Source organism: Erpetoichthys calabaricus, chromosome 9 (genome assembly GCF_900747795.2).
Source record: "Erpetoichthys calabaricus chromosome 9, fErpCal1.3, whole genome shotgun sequence".
Classification (NCBI taxonomy): domain Eukaryota; kingdom Metazoa; phylum Chordata; class Cladistia; order Polypteriformes; family Polypteridae; genus Erpetoichthys; species Erpetoichthys calabaricus.
The window spans coordinates 4,265,147-4,282,405 of NC_041402.2; the positions used below are offsets into that span (position 1 = coordinate 4,265,147).

Below are 17,259 nucleotides of genomic sequence, written 5' to 3' on the forward strand. Positions count from 1 at the left end.
ATTGCCTTGAGATTGGTGCTTCTGGGGTAGACTGCAGTTTTCTGTGACATTATAACTAAATGAATTGAATTCAATAGTGGTATTTGTTATTATTATTATTATTATTATTATTATTATTATTATTATTATTATTATTATTATTATTATTATTATATGCTTATAAGAGTTATAATAATAACAGCAAAAATAATTGACAATGTTATAGTTGTTATAACAGTTTCAATCCCACTTAATCCAAACACAAGGTCATGGTGGACTATAGCATCTCATCAGCATAAAGTGCAATGCTAGGAAGGCAATTCTGTCTAAACAGTGCCATTCATCTATCTATCTATCTATCTATCTATCTATCTATCTATCTATCTATCTATCTATCTATCTATCTATCTATCTATCTATCTATCTATCTATCTATACCAAATTCTATCTATCTATCTATCTATCTATCTATCTATCTATCTATCTATCTATCTATCTATCTATCTATCTATCTATCTATCTAATCCTGCCTACTATACCAAATTCTATCTATCTATCTATCTATCTATCTATCTATCTATCTATCTATCTATCTATCTATCTATCTATCTATCTATCTATCTATCTATCTATCTAATCCTGCCTACTATACCAAATTCCTATCTATCTATCTATCTATCTATCTATCTATCTATCTATCTATCTATCTATCTATCTATCTAATCCTGCCTACTATACCAAATTCTATCTATCTATCTATCTGTCTATCTATCTACTGTATCTATCGTTATGATTATCATTGGGGAAAATGATGTCCCATTGGTCAGCCATTCTGTCTCGCACTTGCGGGAGTCTGAGTTCAGATTAGTGTTGCTCACTGCCCTAGTGGAGCTTGTTTGCTCTCCCTTTTGTCTTCTTCTCTATATGCTCTGGCCTTCCTTTAGTGTTTACGCCTTAGGTAACCTTGCCATTTTAAACTGACAGGAGTACCTGAATGTACCCCGAGGTGGAATGGCGCTCCGTAAAAGGCTAATTTCTGCCTCCACCCCGCTGCTGCAGGTTCAGAGTCCGAACGTGAAAAACAAATGATCCGTTTTTTTTTCTTGTACACTTGTCAGGAGACTTTCCGTCTTCTGTCGGACCACACGCACGATTTATTAGTTCGATTGCGCAGAACCCCTCGGTGAGTCGGAAGCGGTGCAGCCCTTAGCACCTGACGAGTACGCCAACACGGTTTCAATTTGAATGTAGAGATGGAGCCGATATCTCGCTCTTCTGCTTATCGCTCCATCGCCATAAGTAGGACCGCCACCCAGCATTTTATACCGAGTCGGGACAGCGGAGTTGTCATTCGGCACTTCTACTGTCCGCTTATGAGTACACGTGCGCTTGTTGCGATGTCCCAGTTTTTTTATGCTAGGACCACTGCCATCTGGCGGACAGCGGCGGTACGAAACTATCGCCTGAGTGTCTCCAGCTCTGTGCTGGTTATTAATATTCTTATCTAACTCAGCCTCTGCATTAAAACAAACGCGCATTTTGTAAATCTTTTTCAGTGACCCTTGCATTTGAGAGCCTGAATTTGGGAGCTGGCCATTACTGATGACGGTCAAACAGCTGCTGAAGGATCAATTTGGCTTCGGTTTCTCCGTCCATCTGCTGCGCTCCTCTGCCTGCAGTCCCACTGGGATGAAGCCAAACGCGGGGTCTGCGCAGCGTCCAAAGCTGATGTTCAGCTGGGCTGAGCCAATCCGTCGTGTGCGGTAGGGAATTTTGTGAATTGCTTTACATTTTTTTCACATTATTTATGGACATACAAGGCACAATTTTATCGCATTCTTTAGGGTTGTGTTATTCTGTAAAAAAAGATAATTCTCTCTGAAAGACGCTAAAATTAATTAAGTAAATCCCATACATGCAGATGGCGACAGTTTTTTTTTTGGGGGGGGCTGTGATTTTCCCTCCCATTTGCCGGGTTTAAGCCTGACCCTGCATGTCCTCCATATGTTTCACATGGGTTTCTGTGTCAGCTGGATTTGTGACTTGATGTTTGCCCAGTGGATGCCCCTGCAGTGGCCTGGCATCTCCTCCAGTGCTGCTTCCTGCCTTGTGTCTTAGTTCTGGTCTTGGTCCCCCTGACCAGGTGATCGACTGGTCAGTTTCAGAAATGGGTGGAAATTAAAGCAGTGGTTAGTGCTCAAAAGACCTGGATAGATAGATAGATAGATAGATAGATAGATAGATAGATAGATAGATAGATAGATAGATAGATAGATAGATAGATAGATAGATAGATAGATAGATAGATAGATAGATAGATAGATGGATGAAAGGCACTATATAATAGATAGATAGATAGATAGATAGATAGATAGATAGATAGATAGATAGATAGATAGATGAAAGGCACTATATAGTAGATAGATAGATAGATAGATAGATAGATAGATAGATAGATAGATAGATAGATAGATAGATAGATAGATAGATGGATGAAAGGCACTATATAGATAGATAGATAGATAGATAGATAGATAGATAGATAGATAGATAGATAGATAGATAGATAGATAGATAGATAGATAGATAGATAGATGGATGAAAGGCACTATATAGTAGATATATAGATAGATAGATAGATAGATAGATAGATAGATAGATAGATAGATAGATAGATAGATAGATAGATAGATAGATAGATAGATAGATAGATAGATAGATAGATAGATAGATACTTTATTAATCCCAATGGGAAATTCACAATGGAGGTTGTATGTTCTCCCTTTGTGCTGTGTTTTTCCCCTTTAAGTTTTAAATTGTGGATGTGTGTCCTGCAGTGGCCTGACATCCCATTCCAGGTTGTTTCCTGCCTGGCATCCAGCACTGTTTGAAGGAATTGGTGAGTTTGGTACATTATGTATGTGTGTATTGTCTTTGGGTACTTGTAAGTACCTGTAAGTGTGCCCATTTAATAGACTGGCACTGTGTGTGCCCTGCAATAGAACTGGCATCTAATTAAGTGCTCCTGTCCTGTACTGCACCAGACACTGTAATGGACTGGGCAGTTTTACAAAGTAAGTAAAAGGGCAAATGATTAGAAAAAAGGGTGGCACAGTGGCACAATGATTAATCCCACTTTAGTCGCATAGTCATTGGTTCAAATCCTCATTTATTTACTGACTGTAGAGTTTTAATATTCTCCCCATGGTGGTCCTGGTGGTCCAGATTCCTCCTAAAGTGTGAATTAGGTAGGCTGTGTGAGTGTGTGTCGGTGTGTGCCATGCATTGGGCTGGCACGTCATTACATAGACATAAGGAGAAAAGTAAAACCACACTGAGACAGACCCAGCCGCCATAACCAGGATGCCACACTGTGTTATTTAACAAGTTGGGACAGCGGACCTGACATTCCGCACTTCTACTGTCCACTTCTGAATTCGCAAACATGAATACAAACTGGAAAGCAATGCGAGCTAAAAGACGGGGCACGAGGCCCTCTAGTGGTGAAGGAGCTTACTACACTGCAGGCAGCCTGGCAGCCAAGTTCACCCCCTCTAAAGGCTCCCCACTATGTGACGGCTGGCTGAGCCAACTGCTCAAAAATACATCACAGAAAAGCGAGCGTGTCAGTTATCACACCTTGAATCTGGGAGTGTGGGGCCTGAAACCACGACACGGAAATCAACAAGGCACCTCTGCACACCCCCAAAGAATAACACTGCGTTCCCATTGAAATCCAGAGATCTGCTGTGGGAAGCACTCAGACGCACTTTTACTTATTTATTTATTAATTCTTTATTTTGCTTATTTATTTAGCACGGAAGTCACATTCCCGCAGCTCCTGACAAGATGTCAATGTGCTCTGCAGTTTCTCTCAGCCTCTGCAAATGAATGGGTTAGTCAGATTTTGAATTATGTTTGCCTTTGTTTTGTTTATACATATATATATATATATATATATATATAAAGAGAGAGAGAGAGAGAGAGAGTGTGGTGGACTGCAGGTGCCCTTACCCGGCCGGGATGCCCCAACCATAGAAGGACCCGGGGAGAGAGTATTTTTAAGATCGTTTCTCGTCCAGACTGACAGAGGGCAGGCCCCTTGGCTTTCAACTGGGTTACGAGCATGGAACCCTGCTGGTGCCCGTGGCCACCACCGGGGGGCGCCTGGACGTTTGCAGGGCCCCATTTGGCAGCACTTCCTCCACACGCTCGTTGGGCACCTTCTGGGCACCCTACAAAACGGTGCCAGTCGCCAGCATCTGACGGCCTGAATCGGGAGGATGTGGATGAAGCTCCTGAAGGAGGAGGAGGAGAAGTGGAGGTGGAAGGACTGGCTGGAGAAAGAAGAGATTGTGTTTTACCTCGTGCTGTGGAGTGCAAATTTAAATTAACCGTGTGCTGTGTGGCCATTAGTGTCCTGCCTGTTTGTGTCGGGGTTAGGGAATCTGTACGCGCCCCTGGGCTTCACAAACGTGCACATGGCAGGCAGCTAAAGGGCCTGAATGATAGGAATTCCATGCCAGACTAGGGGGTGGAGGAGTGCACTAACTCTTTCTCTCACTTCTCTGTAGACCAGTTACAGGAAATCCCACCTAGCCCCGATGATGTCACTTCTGGTTCCGGGCTCAATGATGCCACATCTGGTTTCGACCCCACTGATGACGGGCACTGATGTCGCCACTTCCGGTCATGGGACCAATGATGCCACTTCTGGTCCTGGCCACACTGATGACATCACTTTCTGTCCTGGGTCCAATGACCACATTTCCGGTTTTCGACCCCACTGATGACATCATTTCTGGTCCCGGGACCAATGACACCACTTCCGGTTCCGCCCCCCACTGACGACATCACTTCCTGTCTTGGGTCCAATGACCCCATTTCTGGTTTCGACCCCACTGATGACATCATTTCTGGTCCTGGGACCAATGACACCACTTCCGCCCCCCCCCCCTGCACTGATGACATCACTACCTTCACTCTACCTTAAAGCCAATCAGTTCTGTTTTGGACTCTAACCTGTACACAACTGTACATCAAAATGATCCATTTTTGCAGCCAGGAACAATGCGGGTGGCTGCCCCAAACCTTTTTGTGGCTCCTTTTTGTTTGTCTTTGACAATATAGAAAACCGTCTTTATAATGTTATTCATTTTTGTCATCAGCATTTGCATAGCTTTTTAATCTTTTCTGTGTATGTTGAGAATGACAGGTGAAACTGATGCCCTCTAGTGGCCAGTATAGGAACTGCTAGTAAAGTAAACTAACAAGGCACTGAATTATGGAATATTATTTGTGCCAACAAGAAATATGTGTGCAATATATAAGCAATATGTGTGTCTGTGAAAAAATTATGATGAAAAAACATAATTCTAGTAAAAGTCATCTTATTATCTTATCTCATTATTTTATTATTATTACAAGTTGTATTTCACTGTTTTTAAAGACCTTTTACAATGTGACTTTTCCGATCGGCTCTTCAATGCCAGTGCTATTTATTTCAGGTGGCCTTTTTTCCATGATGGTTTCATCACTTGTCAATCAAAATCAGGGGTCCCCAGTTCCGGTCCTGGAGGGCCCCCAGTGGCTGCCGGTTTTCATTCTAACCCTTTTCTTAATTAGTGACCTGTTTTTTGCTGCCCATTAACTTCTTTTGAATTCTTTTAATTGACTTTCTCTTGAAGACTCAGACCCCTCAATTGTTTCTTTTTCCTTAATTAGCAACCAAACAATAATGAGATCCAAAATGAGCCAAAACGTGACCAGCAAACTGTGACCATCATACTTCTTCTTCTTCTTTCGGCTGCTCCCATTAGGGGTTGTTACAGCGGATCATCTTCTTCCATATCTTCTGTCCTCATCATCTTCCTCTGTGACACCCATCACTTGCATGTCCTCTCTGAGCACATCCATAAACCTTCGCTTAGGCCTTCCTCTTCTCCTCTTCTCTGGCAGCTCTATCCTTAGCACCCGTCTCCCAGTATTCCCCTCATCTCTCCTCTGCACATGTCCAAACCAACGCAATCTCACCTCTCTGACTTTGTCTCCCAACTGTGCAACTTCAGCTGACCCTCTAATGTCCACATTTCTAATCCTGTCCTTCCTCGTTACACCCAATGCAGATCTTAACATCTTTATCTCTGCCACCTCCAGCTCTATCTCCTGTGCCACCGTCTCCAACCCATATCACATAGCTGGTCTCACTACCATCCTGTAGACCTTCCCTTTCACTCTTGCTGATACCCGTTTGTCACAAGTCACTCTTGACACTCTTCTCCACCCTTCCTTCACTCTCTTCTTCACTTCTCTTCCTCAACCCCAGTTACTCTGTACTGTTAATCCCAAGTATTTAAAATCATCCACCTTCACCAACTCTACTTCCCTCATCCTCACTATTCCACTGACCTCCCTCTCATTCACACACATGTATTCTGTCTTGGTGGTCCTACTGACCTTCATTCCTCTCCTCTCATATCTCCACCTCTCCAGGGTCTCCTCAACCTGCTCCCTACTCTTGCTGCAGATCACAGTGTCATCAGCAAACATCACAGTCCACGAGGATTCCTGTGTAATCTCGTCTGTCACCTGTCCATCACCATTGCAGATAAGAAAGGGCTCAGAGCCGATACCTGATGTAATCCCACCTCCGTCACTCCTACCACAGATCTAACCACGGTCACACTTCATATCCTCTACCACTCTTACGTACTTCTCTGCCACTCCCGACTTCCTCATAAAATACCACAGCTCCTCTCAGTCACCCTGTCATATTCTTCCTCCAGGTCCACAAAGACGCAATGCAACTCTTCTGGCCTTCTCTCTACTTCTCCATCAACACCCTCAGAGCAAACATCACATCTGTGGTGCTCTTTTTTGGCATGAAACCATCCTGCTGCTCAGTGATCATCACCTCCCTTCTTAACTGAGCTTCTACTACTCTTTCTCATAACTTCAAGCTGCAGCTCATCAATTTTATCCCCCGTAGTTACTGCAGTCCTGCACATCCCCCTTATTCTTAAATATCGGCCCACCAGTACACTTCTTCTCCACTCCTCAGGCCTCTTCTCACTTTCCAACATTCCATTAAACAATCAGGTTGAAAACTCCACTGCCATCTCTCCTAAACACCTCCATGCTTCCACAGGTATGTCATCTGGACCAACGGCCTTTCCATTCTTCATCCTCTTCATCGCTGTCCTTACTTCTTCCTTGCTAATCTGTTGCACTTCCTGATTCACTATCTTCACATCATCCAACCTCTTCTCTCTCTCGTTCTCTTCATTCATCAGCCTCTCAAAGTCCTCTTTCCATCCGCTCAACACACTCTCCTTACTTGTGAGTACGTTTCCATCTTTATCCTTTATCACCCTAACCTGCTGCACATCTTTCACAGCTCGGTCCCCTCTGTCTAGCCAATTGAAATAAATAAAGATGAATATCTGAGGAAGAGGGCGGCACGGTGGCGCAGTGGTAGCGCTGTTGCCTCGCAGTTAGGAGACCCAGGTTCACTTGCCAGGTCTTCCCTGCGTGGAGTTTGCATGTTCTCCCCCGTGTCTGCGTGGGTTTCCTCTGGGCGCTCCGGCTTCCTCCCACAGTCCAAAGACATGCTGGTTAGGTGAAATGGCGATTCTAAATTGACCCCTAGTGTGTGTTTGTGTGTGTCCTGCGGTGGGTTGGCACCCCTGCCCGGGATTGATTCCTGCCTTGTGCCCTGTGTTGGCTGGGATTGGCTCCATCAGACCCCCGTGACCCTGTGTTCGGATTCAGCGGGTTGGAAAATGGATAGATGGATGGATCTGAGGAAGGCTGATCTCCTCAAGTCCCCAAAACATTTCAGCAGAACTCTTAGAAAAGAGAAAAATCCACAAGTTCGGACACGTCTGCTATTGCACGATGAGAGCAGCAACAAGCCACGGAATTAAAGAACGAGACTCGGCGCCTGATTAAGCAGATGGTTGGGGTGAAATTGGTTGGAGTTTGAGGCCCTGACTTAGGTGGTCTTCTGTTGGCTCCCTCACTTCACGTTTCATTTCTGTTTGGGTGCCATTTAAAGAAAGAAGTGAAGCAATGCAGAGGAACGAAGAAGAAATCAAGACCAACTAAAGACTAAACCCTTTCCTATTGGCTGATGCTCTGCAGTTGATTATTTTTGCCTGGTGTAGGTGGTCAGGTAGCCTGCCAATGTTCTTTTAGCGCCACTTGTACTTTTCTCACATTCAAACTGGCAAAACGCCGAGGCAGTAAGCATTGCAAACGAATATGTAAAGATGATTTAAGATGCTGTAACTGTACCAAGCGATGGATGCATTTAGTAAAAGATAATAAGGTGAGGGGTGGCATGGTGGCGCAGTGGGTAGTGCTGCTGCCTCGCAGTTTGGAGACCTGGGTTCACTTCCTGGGTCCTACCTGCGTGGAGTTTGCATGTTCTCCCCGTGTCTGCGTGGGTTTCCTCCCACAGTCCAAAGACATGCAGGTTAGGTGCATTGGCGATCCTAAATTGTCCCGTGGGTGTGTGCCCTGTGGTGGGCTGCAGGGGTTTGTTTCCTGCCTTGCACCCTATGTTGGCTGGGATTGGCTCCAGCAGACCCCCGTGACCCTGTAGTTAGGATATAGCAGGTTGGATAATGGATGGATGGATAATAAAGTGAACATTTAACAACTTCAGTGGTCTCACTGCTACAATCCACAGGAAATGCCTGGTCACTCATGCACTGTCCCCCGTCCTTCATGTCACTGTGATCGTCCTTTCACTGTTGTCACTTGTCCCCCTGATTCTGTTACAACAACCTACTATCCTGTCATCATAGATGTTCTCGGGGCTTATCTTATGGAATGAAGGGGGGGACTCCCTCTTACTATCAGTCACTCATTGTGCCACTCTGATCTGAAGAGCCACAACATGAAGCTATGAAGGTGACAAAACGTCGGGAATCCCAGGTGGGATACGTGATCTTCAAAAATATTCACGCTGAAGATCAGCTGAGCGGCGTGTCTGCAATTTCCATTTTCTTGCAGACAGGGTGCTCATTCAGTCTTAAACCACTAAGGACTTTTTCTTCATCAGCATGGACATTAGGAAGAACACTTCGTTGTCTGAGGATTTCCAAAGTACTATCATTTCATCCTGAAATAGCACACCATGCATTCAAAAAAGTTGTTTTCAGAGAAACCGTCCTGACCTTCATCTGCCATGTGCCAGTTTGTTAGTCTGAAATAGTGATGGGCAATAAATGAACAAATTACTTCTGTTGTACTTGTCTTGGTCTCTGAACGAAAGTACTGGTTCGCTGACATTAAAGAAGGAATCTTTTCCAGGCATGCGCAGTACGTACGTTGTTATGATGTGTCAACGTGTCATCTGCACTTCACTTAAACAAAACAGCCAATCAGTAAACTGTTTCAGCAAAACGCTCCTGACGACAAGCAGCTAATGAGTGACTTAGTAGATGACACCAAGCACCTCCCATTGAGCGGATTACACTGACTGAGCGACTGTCACAGTCTCAGTACCCTGACTCACTGACTGAACCAGTATGCCCCCTACTGGTCTGAAGAAGCACTTGCAAGTTCATTCACGACTGACCGGCAGAGTCAGTAACTCGCTGTCCAGTTCACTGATGATATACTGTGGCGGACAGCTGGGGGTTGTGCCCAGCCGGGATGCCTGGAAGGACAGGCATACCTCCCCTGGTCCACGAGAGGGTAGCCACCCTGGTCTGTATGGGGGCCACGGGAACCGAGCATGGAAGCTCATGGGGCCCATGGCCACCACAAAGGCGCGCCAGGAGGAGTGGAAAGCCCTGGATGTCAGCACTTCCACCACACCTGGAAGTGCTACCGGAAGGAATTCCAGGGACACCCGGAGTGCTTCCAGGTGCTCATGCCGCCGGAAGATCATCACAGAGCACCTGGAGCACATCTGGGTGGTTATAAAAGAGGCCGCCTCCCTCGAGTAGGGGAGCCGGAGTCGGGAGGAAGAAGACAAAACTTGGGAGGAGAGGAGTAAAAGTGGCTGAAGGAGAAGTCCAGACGGGAGAGACGGACTTATTAAGGGTGTTTGGTGCACTGTCACTGTGTTGTGTTGTGCTGGAACTGTTATTAAACGTGTGTGTTTTCGGGACATTCTGTGTCTGTCTGTTTGTGGCCGGGCTGGACTACCACAACACGTATGGCAAACTGCGTTAGAAAGGATGAGATATTAAAGAAGGAAATTCCATCCATCCATTATCCAACCCGCTGTATCCTAACTACAGGCTGACAGGGGTCTGCTGGAGCCAATCCCAGCCAACACAGAGCGCTTTGAGTAGTGAGAAAAGCGCTATATATATGCAAAGAATTATTAGAATTATGGCAGGAAACGAATCCCGGGCAGGGCGCCAGCCCACTGCAGGGCACACTCACACACCAAGCACACACCAGGGACAATTTCGGATCGGCAATGCACCTCACCTGCATATCTTTGGACTGTGGGAGGAATCCCACACAGACACGGGGAGAACATGCAAACTCCACTCAGGGAGGACCCGGGAAGCGAACCAAAGTCTCCTCACTGCGAGGCAACAGCGCTACCCACTGCGTCACTGTGCTGCCCGAAAGAAGGAAATTGTGGGAGATTAATCCAAAACTGAAATCAATTTTATTTAGTCGTATTTTAATGATCTTACGCAGGCCCGATCTTAGGTATTATGGGGCCCTAGGCGAAAGGGGGGTCAAGGGCCCCCCTGGAAGCTCTGCGAAATGCGTGAAAATTAGACCAAGGAGACATTTCGGGGTCCCCCGGACGCCGGGGCCCTAGGCGGTCGCCTACTTCGCCTATGCCTAAGGTCGGGCCTGTCTTACGGTTTTATTGTGATGTGTGCACTTTTCTAAGGATCTATTTGTATGATTGTTTTTTTTTTCTCTTTATTGCTGCAATGAGAAGTCAAACAAAATGGCACCTTTTATTGGATAACTAAAGAGATGACAATATGCAAGCTTTCAAGGCAAATCGGATCCAATAAGGTGGATTATTATTATTATTATTATTATTATTATAATTATTATTATTATTATTATGCGTGAATTGCCTATTTTCTTGCCTGCTTTTTAAATTGTTTATATTGTTTGGTGGTTAAATTTGAACCTTAAATATTTTTAACTAGCATATAGGTATTTTGTTGTTTTTGAATCACAGACCTGAATCATTTTGGTAAACTGAACAAAAGAAATTGAATCACTAAAATGAATCGTTTCACACATCTCTAGTCTGAATGCTGACGCACCTCTGGCTGCCAACTCTAAACAATCAGAGAGACGTAACTGACAGCAAAGGATTAGCCAATAGGAACAGGCTCAGCAGGGCGGTCCATGTGTTGATTGACAGGTCACGAAAGCAGCCGGACAAGAGGCATCGAGAAGTAAACAGCGCCGGCATTAAAAGAGCCGATCGGAACAGTCGCGTCGTGAAATAAATGCGGTCTTTAAAAATAAGGCTATTATGAAAAAAAAAAAATGCAATAATAAAATGCTGAGTTTGTATTTCTTAATAATTAGATGGCTTTTATTTAATTACGCCTAAATTCTTTTACAATTTATTGACTCATTTATATGTAATGTTTGCACTTTTGCATGTATTGTTCTAATTATTTATTTCATATTTTCCATTTTGGCTCAAAATCTATTTCATACCAGAATAGCGTGGAGTGTAAAATGTTCAGCAGCGCCGATGCAGTGGCATAACAGACAGAATGACTCAAGGAGGATAAAATCGATTGAAAATTCTGGTTCAAAATGTCTTCACTACATGTAACATCTTTCCATTTTCTAGAACATTCTACATTTGGCAAACGACAGTAAACTGTTCAGTCCATCAAGTTTTTGTTTAAGTAACTGCTTGTCCTCATACCTAATTCAGACACTTCCAGAAAGTTCCCATCCCGGATTCCAACACCTTATGTAAAGACGTGCACCATGGCTTTAGGAGTAAAAACACACACTTGTCTGTAAATCGTACCAAATTAAATCAGGGTCGAGGTGAGGGACATCTGTCTGTCGTGATAGAGAGCCTGTCCTATCTATCTATCTATCTATCTATCTATCTATCTATCTATCTATCTATCTATCTATCTATCTATCTATCTATCTATCTATCTATCTATCTATCTATCTATCTATCTATCTATCTATCAATTTTATAGTGCCTTTCACATCTATCTATCTATCTATCTATCTATCTATCTATCTATCTATCTATCTATCTATCTATCTATCTATCTATCTAGCAATTTTATAGTGCCTTTCACATCTATCTATCTATCTATCTATCTAGCAATTTTATAGTGCCTTTCACATCTATCTATCTAGCAATTTTATAGTGCCTTTCACATCTATCTATCTATCTAGCAATTTTATAGTGCCTTTCACATCTATCTATCTATCTATCTATCTATCTATCTATCTATCTATCTATCTATCTATCTATCTATCTATCTATCTATCTATCTATCTAATCCTTCCTACTATACCAAATTCTATCTATCTATCTAGCTATTTTATAATGCCTTTCATATCTATCTATCTATCAAATAGAATATGAAAACTGCACAAAAAATGAACTCCAGCCATGAGATACACCCAGAATGCCCCCTGAGGGAGACACCCCAGTAAGCTGAGGTCCTTACTGTTGACATCATGGACTTGCCCCGTGGCTGAAGCCCATCAGCAAACCCCCAAGTCTGGTTTTACCCATTCGTGCTTAGTTTTGTGTCTGACTGTGGCCCTCCTACATCCATAAGCATCTTTATTTCTGTCACATGTCCCCTACTTAAGTGCCCCGTAAAGCCTTTTTTAATGCTGACACTCTTTACAGTGCAATGTAAATCTCAGCTATGGATCAATGCGCAGTGCTTTGTGGTTCCAGTTTCATCAGCGTTTACAACAGAAATTTTAAGGAGCTCCCATAAAGCATGACTTGGCTTCAAATTGTGGGTTGGGGGGGGCATATATATATATAGAGGCCCAGCTCCGACAGGTCATGTAGCTAAGCTGAGACCTCCGAAAAATCACGCCATGTCCCTCATCCATGCCCACTGTCAGCTACATTGTTACTTACTTGATTTAATGGCCTTTATCACAACGTGCCCAGTGTTTTGGACGCTCATTTTGCTCAGGGGTCGGGGCTGCATATTTACATAAATTCTACCAAAATGCTAAGCAATCAGTAAAACAAATTAAGTTTAAAGCTGGGGGGGTGGACCTGGTCCTCCAAACCATACACACCCACGAAGCTCCCCAGGGTCACAAAGGAAATTCTAGGCACGTGAACCAAGAACCTTCAGGTCTTGTTAGCCTTTGGCCACAGGCTCATGTGTCTCCCAGGGGGGCGACAGCAGGACTTGCCTAAAGATCCACCATCCTTAAAACGAGCATCAGGCGTTAATTTTTAACTTCCATTCATTCCCTTATCTAACCATCCATCTTCCACTCGCCTATCCACTTTACGCCCGTTTTCTTTTTTGTTACGTCCCAGCGTAATAACTCGTAATTAAGAAAGGAGAAGCTCAAAACGACACGCGTTTATGGAGACTGTAATTCAGAGCCTCGCTTGTGTTCTTCGCTGCGGCGCCGCAATTCACCTTCAAAATGTTCGGAAAAAAAAATAAAAAGCAAATATATGCACATAAAAATAAGCAGGGGATGTTAGATCCTTTCTAATGTTCTGCATGCACAAATCTATTATATTCATCATGATTAGTGGGACAGTGGACAAATTCTGTTGCAGTCGGCAAAATAAATGAAGGCCCTGGAATGTTTAATGATAAGCTTCGGCGGAAAAATGCATTACGAGGGCGGCTCAAGTCCATAAAATCCCAGGGAAGAAGCGAGGCTGCATAATGAGCTTCTTTTTAAAGTCATTTTCCGAATTAGAAACGAGATGAACGTTCTCTTGTGAAAATGAGATGTTTCTTCAAATGAAAACGCGCCTTCAAGTGTAAATAAAAGAAGCCGCGGGAGCCCCGCTGCGCTGAGCTCTAGTGCGCGGGTGTTTTAAGGGGGGCGCGCGCACGAGGACGAGCGCGCGCATCCGACGGAGGATTGTAATCCGCGGAAGAAACCAGCAGATAATCACTGTCGGCATGAGAGAACATCATCATTAATAAAGTTTGCATTATTTATTTATTTCTTTATTTCTTTATTTATTTATTTTCTCTAATGCCAAAATCTTTCATTTGTCACACTTTACAGCCGTGACCTTTACCTTTTGTAAATTAACCTTTCTGCAAACCTCATTAAAGACTTTGTTCAAATGCGTAGTGCCGGCATCTCCTTTGTGACCACGGCACATTTCAATAAATCACATTTTGAAAGAAAGACAGAAATTTCAATAATGTGATGAAGCTTGCTGTGAGTTTGGGCAGAAGGTGCTGGGAAGTGAAAGTCTCATTTAGAATTTGTGTATATAAATCACGGTGGCTCAGTGCTTAGTGCCGAAGTTTCATGCCTCTCGTGTCTAATTCACTTTACGCTGGATGCTGTCTCAGACTTCACAAATTTATTTCTGGGGTGGAGAGGGGCAATTTAGAGTGGGTTGGGTATGGTGGCTGTGGTGGGCTGGTGCCCTGCCCAGGGTTTGGTTCCTGCCATGCGCCCTGTGTTGGTTGGGATTGGCTCCAGAAGACCCCCATGACCCCGTAGTTAGGTTATAGTGGGTTGGATAATGGATGGATGGATGGATGGATGGGTATGGTGGTCCTGTCATCAGGGGCTTAAGACTCTGATGTCTGGTGCCAAACCCCTGATCTTTCAGTTCTAGATATTCCTGATCAAAAGCAGCAAGCCCCTGATCTTCTAGTCCATCATAAATAACATAGTCCCTGATGTAGACTGCAGAAATATGGCTGCAATTTAATGGTTAAATGATTGGCAGCCATTTAAACATCAAAAAAACTGGGAGAAGCACTGAGCAGTGTACAGCTTGTCTCAGTAAAATGAATGCATTTAGCAATTATAATTCTATCATCATTAATATTAGCGTTCACAAAACTGAGAATTCCAACAAACACTATTATACACCTGGGGTCTTCAGAGACCCGGCACATATTTATATTTAAATCAAACTACAAGAAACTGTAACAGCCCAAATTTTTTTTGAAACCTCTTCCCCGAACACTTATAATTGTTAACAATCAATTATATCGGATATTTAATAATTATATTAGCTGTACCCCGCAGCTCCGCCCACGTAGAAGTGAAACAGGACAAACTTTAAAAATCAATAAACAAACAGGTATCACTAGCTAAGCAGAGGAAAGGAACACAGACTGGAACGGAGGCTGGCGCATGAGTGAGGAGGGTCTTGTCCGGCTCCCCTCTCCTGACGTCACGCTTCCCCATCCCCTCAGTCCGCAGCCTCTGTCTCGGATTTGCGTGAATATATCACTCCTGCAAGTGAACTATGATTCTTAGCGCGATGAGAGAAGTCGCAAAATCAAACGGAATGTTCGAGAAAATTATAGAAAAAAACCTGATCTAAATCCGTTAACTTGTTCTCTCGTTCGCTAGCTAAACAGAGGTAAGGTTACACCTGGCAGCTGACACGTGAGTGAGCCCCTCCACTCTGCCCACTGCATCTCTCTCTCTTCGATTTGCATAAATAAATCGGTACCGCAAGTGAACTCTGATACTTACTGCGATGAGGGAAGCTGCAAAATCAACCGGAAAGTTCAAGCAAATTCATGAAAAACAACAAACAATCTAAATCCATTAAGTAATTCTCTCGTGAAAAGCAGACAGACACACAGACAGACGTTGGATTTTATATAGAGAGAGAGAATTGTATGTCAACTTCCTAATCAGCCAACAGATGGCACTTCAGTAAAAGGTTCTGAGCGTCAACAGGATGATATCATACATACAAGACCACACGATTCTTACAGCCAGCTTTATTTTTATATATAACTAGTCATTTAGCCCGTTACAGTAACGGGCGCTAGAACAGTAGTGCATAAACATTAGTAGGAACAGTCTATATTAAATGGCAAGGGACTTTGACCTCATTCTGTTTGTTGGTCGTATTTTTCTTCTTTCTTTCAGCCTTTCTTTTGTTGATGTTTACTTGCTGCGCTGACCGTTCTTCGTGGGCTGCCGCCGTGTATTGTGTGTCTTTAATTTTCTGTGACAGTAATACTGTCTTGTACGGCTCTATTCAATAAGGGCGTATATAGATAATTTAGTTCAAATGGCTCTGGAATATGTGAAGAGCAACAGGTGCAGATCTTTATTTACGCGCGCCTTTATTCGCTGCGCCCAATTAAGGTCGCCCTTTTGAGGCTCGCCTTTTTGTGCGCGCCCTTATTGAAGGATACCGTCTTGTACGTCTGCTGGCTTGTAAGTCCGTAATATACCTTTAATTTTCTCTGGCCGTAATACAGGCGTGCGCGTCGGTAATATGCCTTTAATCTCCTCTGACAGTAATACTGGCTTGTATGTGGTTGTAATATGCGTCACTGTATTGTGTACCTTTAATTTCCTCTCGCAGTAATACTGCTTTGTATTTCCGTGAAACGACTCTAACTTTCTCTGCGCATCGCACCGTGCCCCGCACATGCGCACTTCACCAGAAGACACCCACACACGGACACCTGGCGCACATAGGGATTATATATATATATATACTAGTCATTTAGCCCGTTAGAATAACGGGCGCTAGAACAGTAGTGCATAAACATTAGTAGGAACAGTCTATATTAAATGGCAAGGGACTTTGACCTCATTCTGTTTGTTTTGTCGTATTTTTCTTTCTTTCAGCCTTCCTTTTGTTGATGTTTACTTGCTGAGCTGACCGTTCTTTGTGGGCTGCCGCCGTGTACTGTGTGTCTTTAATTTTCTGTGACAGTAATACTGTCTTGTACGGCTCTATTCAATAAGAGCGCGCACAAAAAGGCGAACTTCAAAAGGGCGACCTCAATTGAGCGCGGCGAATAAAGGCGTTCGTAGATAATTTACTTCAAATGGCTCTGGAATATGTGAAGGGCAACAAAGATGCAGATCTCTATTTACGCGCGCCTTTATTCGCTGCGCCCAATTGAGGTCGCCCTTTTGTGTGTGCCCTTATTGAAGGATACCGTCTTGTACGTCCGCTGGCTTGTACGTCCGTAATATACCTTTAATTTTCTCTGGCGGTAATACAGGTGTGCGCGTCAGTAATATGCCTTTAATCTCCTCTGACAGTAATACTGGCTTGTATGTGGCTGTAATATGCGTCACTGTATTGTGTACCTTTAATTTCCTCTCGCAGTA

General features: G+C 43.7%; 1 protein-coding gene across 1 annotated transcript in view; it reads right to left on the bottom strand.

Moving 5' to 3' along the window:
- The window catches only part of LOC127529099 (noelin), a 146,361-nt gene that overhangs the window by 64,597 nt on the left and 64,505 nt on the right, over positions 1 to 17,259 (bottom strand). The gene's annotated exons all lie outside the window — the stretch shown is intronic.